This window comes from Ranitomeya variabilis, chromosome 5 (assembly GCF_051348905.1).
Source record: "Ranitomeya variabilis isolate aRanVar5 chromosome 5, aRanVar5.hap1, whole genome shotgun sequence".
Classification (NCBI taxonomy): domain Eukaryota; kingdom Metazoa; phylum Chordata; class Amphibia; order Anura; family Dendrobatidae; genus Ranitomeya; species Ranitomeya variabilis.
In genome coordinates, this window is record NC_135236.1 from 551,968,878 (window position 1) to 551,982,915 (window position 14,038).

The 14,038-nt window shown below is 46.2% G+C and overlaps 1 protein-coding gene across 3 annotated transcripts in view; it reads right to left on the bottom strand.

The window, feature by feature from the left end:
- Nucleotides 1-13,152, bottom strand: part of LOC143776480 (uncharacterized) — a 194,601-nt gene extending 181,449 nt beyond the window's left edge. The window contains exon 1 of one of the 3 annotated variants that reach the window (XM_077265909.1): nucleotides 13,048-13,139. The gene's annotated coding sequence lies outside the window, so the exon portion shown is untranslated. Of the gene's footprint in view, nucleotides 1-13,047 lie in introns of all 3 variants that reach the window. The other 2 variants (XM_077265911.1, XM_077265910.1) reach the window with 2 other exon arrangements.
- Between the last annotated feature and the right edge of the window lie 886 nt (nucleotides 13,153-14,038).

Below are 14,038 nucleotides of genomic sequence, written 5' to 3' on the forward strand. Positions count from 1 at the left end.
GGCCCTCAGTCAGCAAACAGCGTCCTGTCACTAACTGAATTCACAGCAGAGTGAGCGCAAAATGGCGCCAGCGACTTTTAAACTGCATCATGACATCATTTCAGCAGCCAATCACAGCCATGCCAGTAGTTTCATGCCCTCCATGCTGAACAGGATGTGCCCACACTTGGAATCATTCTCATTGGCTGAATTTGTGCAGTTTGAATCTGGGAACTTCCGATTCCGGTATCCGATACGCGGCAAGTATCGGATCTCGGTATCGGAATTCCGATACCGCTAAGTATCGGCCGATACCCGATACTTGCGGTATCGGAATGCTCAACACTAGATGCCAGTACTATCTAAATAGACAGAGATAGAAAAGGTTGCTGTGCGGTCAGTATAAAAACTAAAAGTCCACGCAGAGTTTACAAAAATAACCACCACACCGACTCATGGTGTGGAGGGGCAAATCTGCGACCCCAGAGCTTCCAACTAGCCGGAATATTTCATAATGACAAGCTGGACAAAATAGACATAAATTGAACTGAACATAAGGTCATAAGCAGGGAAACACCCAAAAAGTAGCAGACTTATCTTAAGCTGAAAAGGGACTGGCCAACAGAGAACTTCCAGGAAAGGACTGAATCCACAGGAAATACATTAACAGCTGGCATCCACTAAAGCCAAAATCCCAGTTAAATAACAAGGCCAGGAAACCGATTAGTGAACGCAGCTGCTAAGTTCCACTTGAAACCACCAGAGGGAGCCCAAGAGCAGAACTCCCAAAAATACCATTCACAACCACAGGATGGAGCCCAAGAACGGAATTCACAACAATACCCCTATAGATGGAAATGGGAATTCTATCTTGCCTCAGAGCAGAACCCCAAAGGATAGGCAGCCCCCACAAATATTGACTGTGAGTATTAGAGGAAAGACAAACGCAGGCAGAAATCAGGATTTAGCAAAAGAGGCCAAGCTAGCTAAATAGGAAAGGATAGGACAAAATACTAAGCGGTCAGTATTAAAACCCTAAAAATATCCACAGCAGATAATACAAAAATTCCACCATCTAACTAAAGACATGGAATGTATATCTGCATCTCCTGAGAATCAAACTTGACTGAACAAATCCAAACACAGTCTAAGCTGGACAAGAAAAAACAATAAATAGCACTGAATTGTAAAGCACACAGCATGTGTGCTGTAGAAACAAAACCAGACACTTATCTTTGCTGAATTGGCAGCAGGGCAGGAGGAACCAGACAGAGATGCAAAACCTCCAAGAACAATGGACAACTGGCAAGGGCTAATGAATCCTGCAACCCTAAATACCTCAGTCAGAGCTGCAATCAGCAGGGACACCTGCCCAGGATTGCAACCCAGGGACAACTGTATTACCACCAACAACCACCGGAGGGAACCCAAGAGCAGAATTCACAACAGTACCCCCCCTTGAGGAGGGGTCACCGAACCCTCACCAGAGCCCCCAGGCCGATCAGGACGAGCCAGATGAAAGGCATGGACCGAATCAGCAGCATGGACATCAGAGGCAAAAACTCAAGAATTATCCTCCTGGCCATAACCCTTCCATTTGACAAGGTACTGAAGCCTCCGCCTCGAAAAGCGAGAATCCAAAATCTTCTCAACCACATACTCCAACTCCCCATCAACCAACACAGGGGCCGGAGGATCAACAGAGGGAACAACGGGCACCACATATTTCCGCAATAAAGATCTATGGAAGACATTATGGATAGCAAAAGAGGCCGAAAGGGCCAATCGAAAAGACACCGGATTGATAATCTCAGAAATCCTATAAGGACCAATAAACCGAGGCTTAAACTTAGGGGAAGAAACCTTCATAGGAACATGACGGGAAGACAACCAGTCCAGATCCCCAACCCGAAGCCGGGAACCAACACACCGACGACGGTTAGCAAAACGTTGAGCCTCCTCCTGAGACAACACCAAATTGTCCACCACATGAGCCCAAATCTGCTGCAACCTGTCCACCACAGAATCCACACCAGGACAGTCAGAAGGCTCAACCTGCCCCGAAGAAAAACGAGGATGAAAACCAAAATTACAAAAGAAGGGCGAAACCAAGGTAGCCGAACTAGCCCGATTATTAAGGGCAAACTCGGCCAATGGCAAGAAAGCCACCCAATCATCCTGATCAGCAGACACAAAGCATCTCAAATAAGTTTCCAAAGTCTGATTAGTTCGATCGGTCTGGCCATTTGTCTGAGGATGAAATGCGGAAGAAAAAGACAAATCGATGCCCAGCCGAGCACAAAAGGCCCGCCAAAACCTAGAAACAAACTGGGAACCTCTGTCGGACACAATATTCTCCGGAATACCATGCAAACGAACCACATGCTGAATAAACAGCGGAACCAAATCAGAAGAGGAAGGCAATTTAGGCAAAGGCACCAAATGAACCATCTTAGAGAACCGGTCACAAACAACCCAGATAACCGACATCCTCTGGGAAACCGGAAGATCAGAAATAAAATCCATAGAAATATGCATCCAGGGCCTCTCAGGGACCGGCAAAGGCAAAAGCAACCCACTAGCACGGGAACAACAAGGCTTGGCCCGCGCACAAGTCCCACAGGACTGCACAAAAGAACGCACATCACGTGACAAAGAAGGCCACCAAAAGGACCTACCAACCAAATCTCTGGTACCAAAAATACCAGGATGGCCAGCCAACACAGAACAATGAACCTCAGAAATCACTCTAATAGTCCATCTATCAGGAACAAACAGTTTCCCCACTGGACAGCGGTCAGGTTTGTCAGCCTGAAATTCCTGAAGAACCCGTTGTAAATCATTAGAAATGGCAGAAAGGACCACCCCTTCTTTCAGAATGCCGATCGGTTCAAGGACCTCAGGAGAATCAGGCAAAAAACTCCTAGAGAGGGCATCAGCCTTAATATTCTTAGAACCCGGAAGATACGAGACCACGAAATCAAAACGGGAAAAAAACAAGGACCATCGAGCCTGTCTAGGATTCAGCCGTCTGGCAGACTCGAGGTAAATCAATTTTTTATGATCGGTCAAGACCACAATACGGTGCTTAGCTCCCTCAAGCCAATTTCGCCACTCCTCAAACGCCCACTTCATAGCCAACAACTCCCGATTGCCGACATCATAATTGCGTTCAGCAGGCAAAAACTTACGGGAAAAGAAGGCACATGGTTTCATCAAGGAACCAACAGGATCCCTCTGAGACAAAACGGCCCCTGCCCCAATCTCAGAAGCGTCAACCTCAACCTGAAACGGAAGAGAAACATCCGGTTGACGCAACACCGGGGCAGAAGTAAATCGGCGTTTAAGCTCCTGAAAGGCAGAGACAGCCGCAGAGGACCAATTCTTTACATCAGCGACTTTCTTCGTCAAATCGGTTAAGGGTTTAACCACACTGGAGAAGTTAGCAATGAAACGGCGATAAAAATTAGCAAAGCCCAAAAATTTCTGAAGGCTCTTCACGGATGTGGGTTGAATCCAATCATGAATGGCCTGAACCTTAACTGGATCCATCTCCATAGATGAGGGAGAAAAAATGAAGCCCAAAAAAGAAACCTTCTGCACCCCAAAGAGACACTTAGACCTAGGGTTGAGCGACTTTAATTTTTTTAAGATCGAGTCGGGTTTTGCGAAACCCGACTTTGTCCAAAGTCGAGTCGAGTGCAGTCGGCCGATTATCGCAAAAAGTCGGGGATCGACTGAAACACGAAACCCAATGCAAGTCAATGGGGAAGCACCCAATGCAAGTCAATGGGGAAGCATAGTCGGCAGTGAGTGGAGGCCAGGAAAACACCTACAGTGCCCATTTTAATGCCAAAAACATCCATTCTTGTTTCTGAAGCTTGTCAATCTTAATTAACTTTATAATAATAGTTGGGCATTGGAAATTGGGGGTCATGTGGCAAAAGTTGTAGGGGGTAGGGCTGGTTCAAGGTTTTAGTGGGCCCAGGAAACGTGGACTACGTCACGGCGGTTGAGCAGGGAGAGGTAAGTATTTCAATGTTGCAAGTGCTGTGATCCAAAGCAAGCAGGGGGGGCCCACTCATTCGCATTGGCACTGGCACAGGGCCCCTCAAAGTACAGCGGTGTGTTTGCACGGCGGGGGCGCCTCTCACCGGCAGCGACACTTTTGCATACTCTGAGGGGCCCTGTGCCTGTGACGTCGCCAACGAGTATGCCCCCTACCTGTTAAAGAAACCTGCACTTTCATCTGCACCTTCCTCTTTGTCCCTGTGTAAGGTGGTATAGTATGCGGGAAGGGGAACCTGACTTTCAGCAGGGTCAGATTGTGGCTGTGTAGCGTGCAAGGGGAATGTAGTGGTCTGGGTCAAAGTACCACAAGACTCATGTAGCACCGGCTGGGCAATGGGCAGGATGAGGAGGAAACAGTGATATAGGGCCAAATAATAAAGTGGGCTAAATGCAATTTAAAATTGGTAACAGGACTAACCAGGCAGCATTGCTTAGTTCAGTGGAGGACAACTGTAATGAGAGGCAGACACAGTTAGTAGGCCCAAATAATAAAGTGGGCAAAATAAAGTTCAAAATTGGTAACAGGAGTAAACAGGCGGCACTGCTTTGTTCAGTGGAGGAGAACACCTTTGAGCGGCAGACACCATTAGTAGGCCCAACCCAACTAGTAGGCCCTATGCAGTTTAATATTACAAATGAAGGCTGAAAGCCTGAAGATTAAAGGTCAGGAAAATAACACAGGACAACACCAAGGTGCGGCACACACCGTTAGTAGGCCCCAACCACCAAATTTTTAAAAAACGGCACTTAATGAGAGCCAGAAGGTTGAAGCTCAGATTTATACAGTGGAGGACAACACCAGGGAGCGGCAGACACCGTTAGTAGGCCCCAACCACCAAATTTTTTAAAAAACAGCACTTAATGAGAGCCAGAAGGTTGAAGCTCAGATTTATACAGTGGAGGACAACACCAGGGAGCGGCAGACACCGTTAGTAGGCCCCAACCACCAAACTTTTTTTTTAAAAAAAAAGCACTTAATGAGAGCCAGAAGGTTGAAGCTCAGATTTATACAGTGGAGGACAACACCAGGGAGTGGCAGACACCGTTAGTAGGCCCCAACCACCAAACTTTTTAAAAAACAGCACTTAATGAGAGCCAGAAGGTTGAAGCTCAGATTTATACAGTGGAGGACAACACCAGGGAGCGGCAGACACCGTTAGTAGGCCCCAACCACCAAGCTTTTTAAAAAACAGCACTTAATGAGAGCCAGAAGGTTGAAGCTCATATTTATACAGTGGAGGACAACACCAGGGAGCGGCAGACACCGTTAGTAGGCCCCAACCACCAAATTTTTTTTTTTTTTTCAAAAAGCACTTAATGAGAGCCAGAAGGTTGAAGCTCAGATTTATACAGTGGAGGACAACACCAGGGAGCGGCAGACACCGTTAGTAGGCCCCAACCACCAAACTTTTTAAAAAACAGCACTTAATGAGAGCCAGAAGGTTGAAGCTCAGATTTATACAGTGGAGGACAACACCAGGGAGCGGCAGACACCGTTAGTAGGCCCCAACCACCAAATTTTTGTTAAAAAGCACTTAATGAGAGACAGAAGGTTGAAGCTCAGATTTATACAGTGGAGGACATTTTGAATTAGGGACTGCAGACAGACTTAGTAGGCTGTCCCCTGTGGACCATGCATCCACCACATTAACCCATTGCGCCGTAATGGACACGTAACCTTCCGTGGCCATGCCTACAGGTCCATGCGTCTGTTGTCAGGTGCACCTTTGTACTCACAGATTGCCAGAGTGCATGGACAATGCGGTCTTTTACATGCTGGTGGAGGGTTGGGATGGCTTTTCTTGCAAAAGAAGTGTCGACTGGTTAGCTTGTAGCGTGGTACAGCGTAGTCCATCATGGCTCTATTAATATTAAATAAAATATATAAATAGGCTCTATGAACTTTTAAATAGGTTCCAGGGGTACACGGGCAGCATTGGTGTGGTCAGTGGAGGAGGATTGCAAGGAGGAACCGCAGACAGGCTTACTAGGCCTAAAATAAATAAAAATAGGCTCTATGCAGTTTTAAATAGGTTCCAGGGTTACACGGGCAGCATTGGTGTGGTCAGCGGAGGAGGATTGCAAGGAGGGACCGCAGACAGGCTTACTAGGCCTAAAATAAATAAAAATAGGCTCAAGGCACTTAGAGTTATCTCGCAGGGGTACACAGGCAGAATTGGTGTGGTCAGCGGAGGACGATTGCAAGGAGTGTCTGACACAGTTAGTACTCACAAAAAATAAATAGATGTTAATGTCTCGCAAAACAACAACAACAAAAAAAAAGTGTGGCATACTTAGGTACAGGGGTGGGCTCATCTGCTGAGTTTCTGACATAGTAATTTGGCAGTAAGTATTTACTGGTGTCAATATAGGACATTGACCCAGACTACTTTAACTAGCATCATAGATGTCAACAAATTGGTATTGTCAGTGCCAGGCATTGAATGATGTCAGCGCATAGACTAAACATTGGTGGAGCTGTGAGAGATAATTTTGCACGTGGTAGAGCACAGTTTGCGCTGGGGGGGGGGTGAACTCTCTTGTGGCCAGCGGTACCATCCCAGGGCCCCTCATGTTACAACGGTGTGTCTGACGTTGGGTGCGCGCCACCACCGCCAGAGACACTTTATTGTACTATGAGGGACCCAGTGGCAGTGCCGTTGACCAAAACCGGGCACACCCACCTCTTCAGACAAACGGCACTCTAACATGTGCTTGCGCCAAGTGAGACCACGGCCCCGTGGGGGGAGTTTTCCCATTGAGGGAGGTGTAAACATGTCGTATGCTGGACAAACAGCTGCTGCTAATTAAGAGATTGGAACACTCAGTAAGACCAGTCCACAAGCAAGACCTTTTTATAGGAAAGCTAGGTGTCAGCCGGGAAAGGTGGGGCAAAATAATTTGAAATCCAGGAGTGGTTCATTTTAATGAAGGTTAGATCATCCACATTTTGGGTAGCCAGACGAGTCCTTTTTTCGGTTAATATTGAACCAGCAGCACTGAATACTCTTTCTGATAGCACACTAGCTGCTGGGCAAGCAAGCTCCTGCAATGCATATTCTGCCAATTCAGGCTAGGTGTCTAATTTGGATGCCCAGTAATCAAATGGGAATGACGGTTGAGGGAGAACATCGATAAGGGATGAAAAATAGTTAGTAACCATACTGGACAAATGTTGTCTCCTGTCACTTTGAATAGATGCTGCAGTACCTGTCCTGTCTGCGATCATTGCAAAATCACTCCACAACCTGGTCAGAAAACCCCTCTGTCCAACGCCACTTCTGATTTGTGCACCTCTAACACCTCTGCCCTGTAGCCCCCTTCAGCTCGTGTGAGAACCATCATCGGCGCTGTGTGCTGGGAATGCTTGAATCAAACGGTCTACAAGAGTTGCTTGTTTGGTTGCTAATATTTGTTCGAGGTTCTCATGTGGCATAATATTTTGCAATTTGCCTTTATAGCGAGGGTCAAGGATGCAGGCCAACCAGTAATCGTCATCGCTCATCATTTTAGTAATGCGTGGGCCAAAGTTCCAGTTGTCAAATCTGCGGTTGTGCTGGTTTGAGGGGCAGTTACAGGCAAATCTACGTCACTTGTCTCCCTTAAAAAAACAGAACCCAGCCTTGCAACGCCACTAATTTCTGTTGGCCCAGGAGAAGCTTCCTCATTAAAAAAGTACTCATCCCCATCATCCTCCTCGTCCTCCTCATCCTCTTCGCCCGCTACCGCGTCCTCTACACGGCCCTGACGAGACAATGGCTGACTGTCATCAAGGCTTTCCTCTTCCTCGGCTGCAGACGCCTGCTCCTTTATGTGCATCAAACTTTGCATCAGCAGACGCATTAGGGGGATGCTCATGCTTATTATGGCGTTGTCTGCACTAACCAGCCATGTGCATTCCTCAAAACACTGAAGGACTTGACACAGGTCTTGTAGCTTCGACCACTGCACACCTGACAACTCCATGTCTGCCATCCAACTGCCTGCCCGTGTATCCTCCCACAAATACATAACAGCACGCCTCTGTTCGCACAGTCTCTGAAGCATGTGCAGTGTGGAGTTCCACCTTGTTGCAACGTCGATGATTAGGCGATGCTGGGGAAGGTTCAAAGACCGCTGATAGTTCTGCATACGGCTGGAGTGTACGGGCGAACGGCGGATATGCGAGCAAAGTCTGCGCACTTTGAGGAGCAGGTCGGGTAACGCCGGATAACTTTTCAGGAAGCACTGCACCACCAGGTTTAAGTTGTGAGCCAGGCAAGGAATGTGTTTCAGTTGGGAAAGGGCTATGGCAGCCATGAAATTCCTTCCGTTATCACTCACTACCTTGCCTGCCTCAAGATGTACAGTGCCCAGCCATGACTGAGTTTCTTTCTGCAAGAACTCGGACAGAACTTCCGCGGTGTGTCTGTTGTCACCCAAACACTTCATTGCCAATACAGCCTGCTGACGCTTGCCACTAGCTGTCCCATAATGGCACACCTGGTGTGCAACAGTGGCAGCTGCGGATGGAGTGAATGTGCGACTGCGGTCTGTGGACAAGCTCTCGCTTCTGCAGGAGGACGAGGAAGAGGAGGAGGGGGGCGAACGCCTACAGCCAACTCTTTCCTTGACCGTGGGCTAGGCAGAACTGTCCCAATATTGCTGGCCCCTGTGGACCCTGCATCCACCACATTCACCCAGTGTGCCGTGATGGACACGTAACGTCCCTGGCCATGCCTACTTCTCCATGCATCTGTTGTCAGGTGCACCTTTGTAGTCACAGACTGCCTGAGTGCATGGACAATGCGGTCTTTAACATGCTGTTGGAGGGCTGGGATGGCTTTTCTAGAAAAGAAGTGTCGACTGGGTAGCTCGTAGCGTGGTACAGCGTAGTCCATCAGCCCTTTGAAAGCTTCGCTTTCAACTAACCGGTAGGGCATCATCTCTAATGAGATTAGTCTAGCAATGTGGGCGTTCAAACCCTGTGCACGCGGATGCGAGGATGAGTACTTCCTTTTCCTAACAAGAGTCTCATGTAGGGTGAGCTGGACTGGAGAGCTGGAGATCGTGGAACTAGCGGGCGTGCCGGTGGACATGGCAGACTGAGAGAGGGTTGGAGATGGTATTCTTGCCGGTGCCCTACATGCAGTGTTTCCTACTACGAACCTGGTGATTCCCTGACTGCTTTGGCCTGGAGACAAAAGCTGCACAGATACTGCAGGTGTTGCGGGAAATGATGGGCTTACAGTGAGGGAAGTGATATAGCGTTGCTGACTAGCTTCATTGGCCGAGGGTGCTGCAACCTTTAGGCACGTTTGGTAGTTAGTCCAGGCTTGCAAATGCATGGTGGATAAATGTCTATGCATGCAACTTGTATTTAGACTTTTAAGATTCTGACCTCTGCTTAAGGTAGTTGAACATTTTTGACAGATGACTTTGCGCTGATCATTTGGATGTTGTTTAAAAAAATGCCAGACTGCACTCTTTCTACTATCGGATACCTTTTCAGGCATTGCAGACTGAGCGTCTTTAACCGGATGGCCACCCTGTCCTCCAACTGGTTTTGGTTTTGCCACGCGTTTTTGGCCAGATACGGGCCCGGCAGATGGAACCTGTTGTGATGTTGATGCCTGCTGCGGCTCCTCCTCCTCCTCCACTTCAGAACTACTGCCGCCTGCACCCTGTTCCCCCAATGGCTGCCAATCGGGGTCAACAACTGGGTCATCTATGACCTCCTCTTCTATCTCATGTGCAACTTCGTCTGTGTCACCGTGTAAGCTGGTGGTATAGCGTTCGTGACGGGGCACCATAGTCTCAGCTGGGTTTGATTCTGGCTCAGTACACTGCGAGGGCAATGTTCTGGTCTGAGTCAAAGGAACATCATAGTAATCTGGCTGTGGCTGTGCATCAGTGCACTCCATGTCCGATTCAACTTCTAATGGGCATGGCCTGTTAACTGTTTCACTGTCTAACCCAGGAACGGTATGTGTAAAGAGCTCCATGGAGTAACCCGTTGTGTCTCCTGACGCATCCTTCTCTCTTGTTCTGGGTGAAGAAGACAAGGAAGCGACTTGTCCCTGACCGTGAACATCCACTAACGACGCGCTGCTTTTACATTTTGCACTTTCAGAAGAGGAGGCAAAAGAGCTAGAGGCTGAGTCAGCAAGGAAAGCCAAAAATTGTTCTTGCTGCTCCGGCTTTAAAAGCGGTTTTCCTACTCCCAGAAAAGGGAGCGTTCGAGGCCTTGTGTAGCCAGACGACCAACCTGGCTCAACAACTCGAGACTTAGGTGCTGTACTGCTTTTACCATGACCACCTGGTGCTCCACCACCACTACCATCATTACCAGCTGACAATGACCGCCCACGGCCACGACCTCTTCCACCTGACTTTCTCATTGTTTGCAAAATGTAACCAAAGTAACGGTATTTGTTACTGTAAAACAACTTATAAGGTGAACTCTAACTTCTGTAGGATTTATATACACCTTTATAGGTGGCTGACACTGAAAGGAAAACCAGGCCCAATGTTACACACTAGGTTTTCTGTGCCCCAATAATTTGAGACAGATGGCACACACGACCGGCACTCAAGCAGAAATGCCAACCTTAATCTCCCACTATTTATTTATTTTTTTTCAGGGAGAATTTACAAAAAAAAAAAAATGGCCCAGTATTACACACTGGTTTTCTGTGGCACACAATGAGAGACAGATGCCACACACAGCAATGGCACAGAGGCAGACTTGCCATTCTTTATCTCCCACTATTTTTTTTTTCAGGGAGAATAATAAAAAAAAATGGCCAGTATTACACACTAGGTTTTCTGTGGCACACAATGAGAGACAGATGCCACACACAGCACTGGCACAGAGGCAGACTTGCCAATCTTTATCTCCCTGCAGTAAGCTCAGAAACGTATGGCAGGCAGCTATAAAAAGGACTGCTGCACACAAAAGTGTGGACAAACAAACATGATAGCTGTACAGAAAGGAAGGAACAACAGGATTTGTGCTTTGAAAAAAGCAGTTGGTTTGCACAGCGGCGTACACACACAGCAACGCAGCTATCAGGGAGCCTTCTAGGGCAGCCCAATGAGCTACAGCGCTGAGGAAAAAAAAATCTAGCCTCCACTGCCTCCTGCAAACAAAAGGTGGTGTTGGACAGCGGAAATCGCTACAGCACAAGCGGTTTGGGGGTGAATGTACCCAGCCTAACGCTCTCCCTGCTTCTGACGAAGCGGCAGCAACCTCTCCCTACGCTCAGATCAGCAGCAGTAAGATGGCGGTCGGCAGGAACGCCCCTTTATAGCCCCTGTGACGCCGCAGAAAGCAAGCCAATCACTGAAATGCCCTTCTCTAAGATGGTGGGGACTGAGATCTATGTCATCACGCTGCCCACACTCTGCGTCCACCTTCATTGGCTGAGAAATGGCGCTTTTAGCGTCATTGAAACGCGACTTTGGCGCGAAAGTCGCGTACCGCATGGCCGACCCCACACAGGGATCGGGTCGGGTTTCATGAGACGCCGACTTTGCCAAAAGTCGGCGACTTATGAAAATGAACGATCCGTTTCGCTCAACCCTACTTAGACCCCTTGATAATGCATGATAATGCACCTTCTCATGCTGCAAAAAACACATCTGCATCTCTGGCTGCTATGGGCATAAAAGAGGACAAACTTATGGTGTGGCCACCATCTTCCCCTGACCTCAACCCCATTGAGAACCCCTGGAGCATCATCAAAAGGAGTGTCTATGATGGCGGGAGGCAGTTCACATCTAAGTAACAGCTCTGGGAGGGTATTCTGTCCACATGCAAAACAATTGAAGCAGAAACCATCCAAAAACGGACAAATTCAATGCATGAGAGAGTTCAGAAGCTTCTTTCGAACAAGGGGTCCTATGTGCAAATGTAACATCACCTAGAATAAAGTTTTCAATTGAAAACTGTTTGATTTAATTTTGTAATAAGCTAATAATGCTTATAACTTCACAATTGACCATTTTTTTGTTCAAAATAAAAAAAAAGGTTGAAAACTCTGCTGTGCATAATAATTTGGAACATGCATTTTGAGTGTTTATTTTTTTTTTTTTAGAAAGGATACGGTTTTCATAGGCAGTTTGTTCCAAAACATTGCAATTATACTAGAATAGTAGATGACTGGAAAATAACAATGACTGCAATTCAGATAGGTAATTTAGAGAAAATATGAGGAAATATTATTTGCATAATAATTTGGAACACAGTGTAATGTCATCAGTGATCACTGTATTACCTGTACACTAACACTTTATACAGAGCTCCTGTGCATAATGTCACCAGTGATCACTGTATTACCTGTGCACTGACACTATATACAGAGCTCCTGTGTATAATGTCACTGGTGATCACTGTATTATCTGTACACTGACACTTTATACAGAGCTCATGTGCATAATGTCACTACACCTCAGTCCTACTCTGGATGGAGGCATGATATCCAGCACATTTCCTTACTTCAGATTGGCTACAGCAAATTCGGTATTTATGGATGTAGTATACAGTGATAGCAGGCAAGCAGTGAAGGGGCACACCAAAGCTGAAGAAATGCTTCAAATACTCAGACACTAAGATATGTTCTACACCACATCATGTTTTGATTATATGACAGAAGACGCTAATCTATAAGTTTAATTAAAAAGTTTTATAGCAGTAAGTTTCTGAACTTTTCAGAATAGGAAGTTTATCTTTATGATACAATCACTTCTGTCCCCGGCCTTATCAACAGTATATCATGCATATAAGTACTGGCATGAGAAATACATCCTTTCACAATATTCCCTCCCACCACCTCCTCCATATCCACCCTAAGCAAATGTTATTCTGTTAATCCACCTTGTACTCACGGAAAACGATGTCTTAGTACAATTATTACTCAATTCTGAAACAAGCGCCCGTTTATGGAGTGATGCACATTAATTCATGTGCCCCTTTCTCTGCAGCACAAGGCAAGAACCTGGCACAGGTGCCATTACCTGAACAAGAAGTGATATGGTCCTTTATCCAGCCTGTAAGAAAACCTTATGCAGCACCTATCCCGCACCACTTTTGTTTGGGATGTTTGTATTGCTTCCTGCTGCTTTCACTATGGGAACAACTTTCTAGACAATTGCCAGCTTTTCAAAAGAAAGTGTCTGCTGAGTGATTCAGTCCTCTCCCAAAAAGTCACGTGTCCTGCACAAAACATTGCAGAATCATTGAGACTGAGCTTATAATCAGCTCACTGTTGAGACCTGCAACACTCTTTACATGGCTATTATTACTAGAAAGAAGGGAACAACGCAGAGTCATGTACTACTTACTGACCGATGTGCTGTATCTGTGTACTTAGCATAAACTGCAATACAATGTTGGTGTAAATGTGTGCGTAGTACAATATCCAAGCAGGTTAGTGGCTGAAAGATAAGCAATTAGAGACCCTTGTAGAATTCTCATGAAAAACCACTTAAATATGTAACATACAAGTTATTTTTTAGGGGCATGCAAATTTCAAAAATATGGCCGAAAAATCTGCGCCTGCATAAATAGCAAAAAAGATTTTACACGAAAATTTTTTAATAAATCGTTGCATCAGTGTTTAACCATATTTCCAATGCAATTTTTAGAGGACTAAAACACTACAGTCAGATGATAGTTTCGAACATATCTAGAAAGTAGAGTTGAGTGAAATTTTCAAAGTTCGGTTCTAATTACGATCAGCGGCCAAACGTCATTGGAGTCAGTGGAAATAGAAATGACCGAATATGTTCAGAATCGATTGTCAAACATAAATTTGGCACAACTAAGGTACCAATATGGCACGAATATGGCAAATTCAAAGAAAGCCATTATGTACTACACATTTTTTAAGCCTTAAATGCTTGTACTGCTCCTTTAATACTCAGTGTATTGGACTTTGCATTAGTATTTATTCCCTTAAATCCACCCCCTTTTTTCATCTCTTCCACTGTGCACGCTCCCTATGTT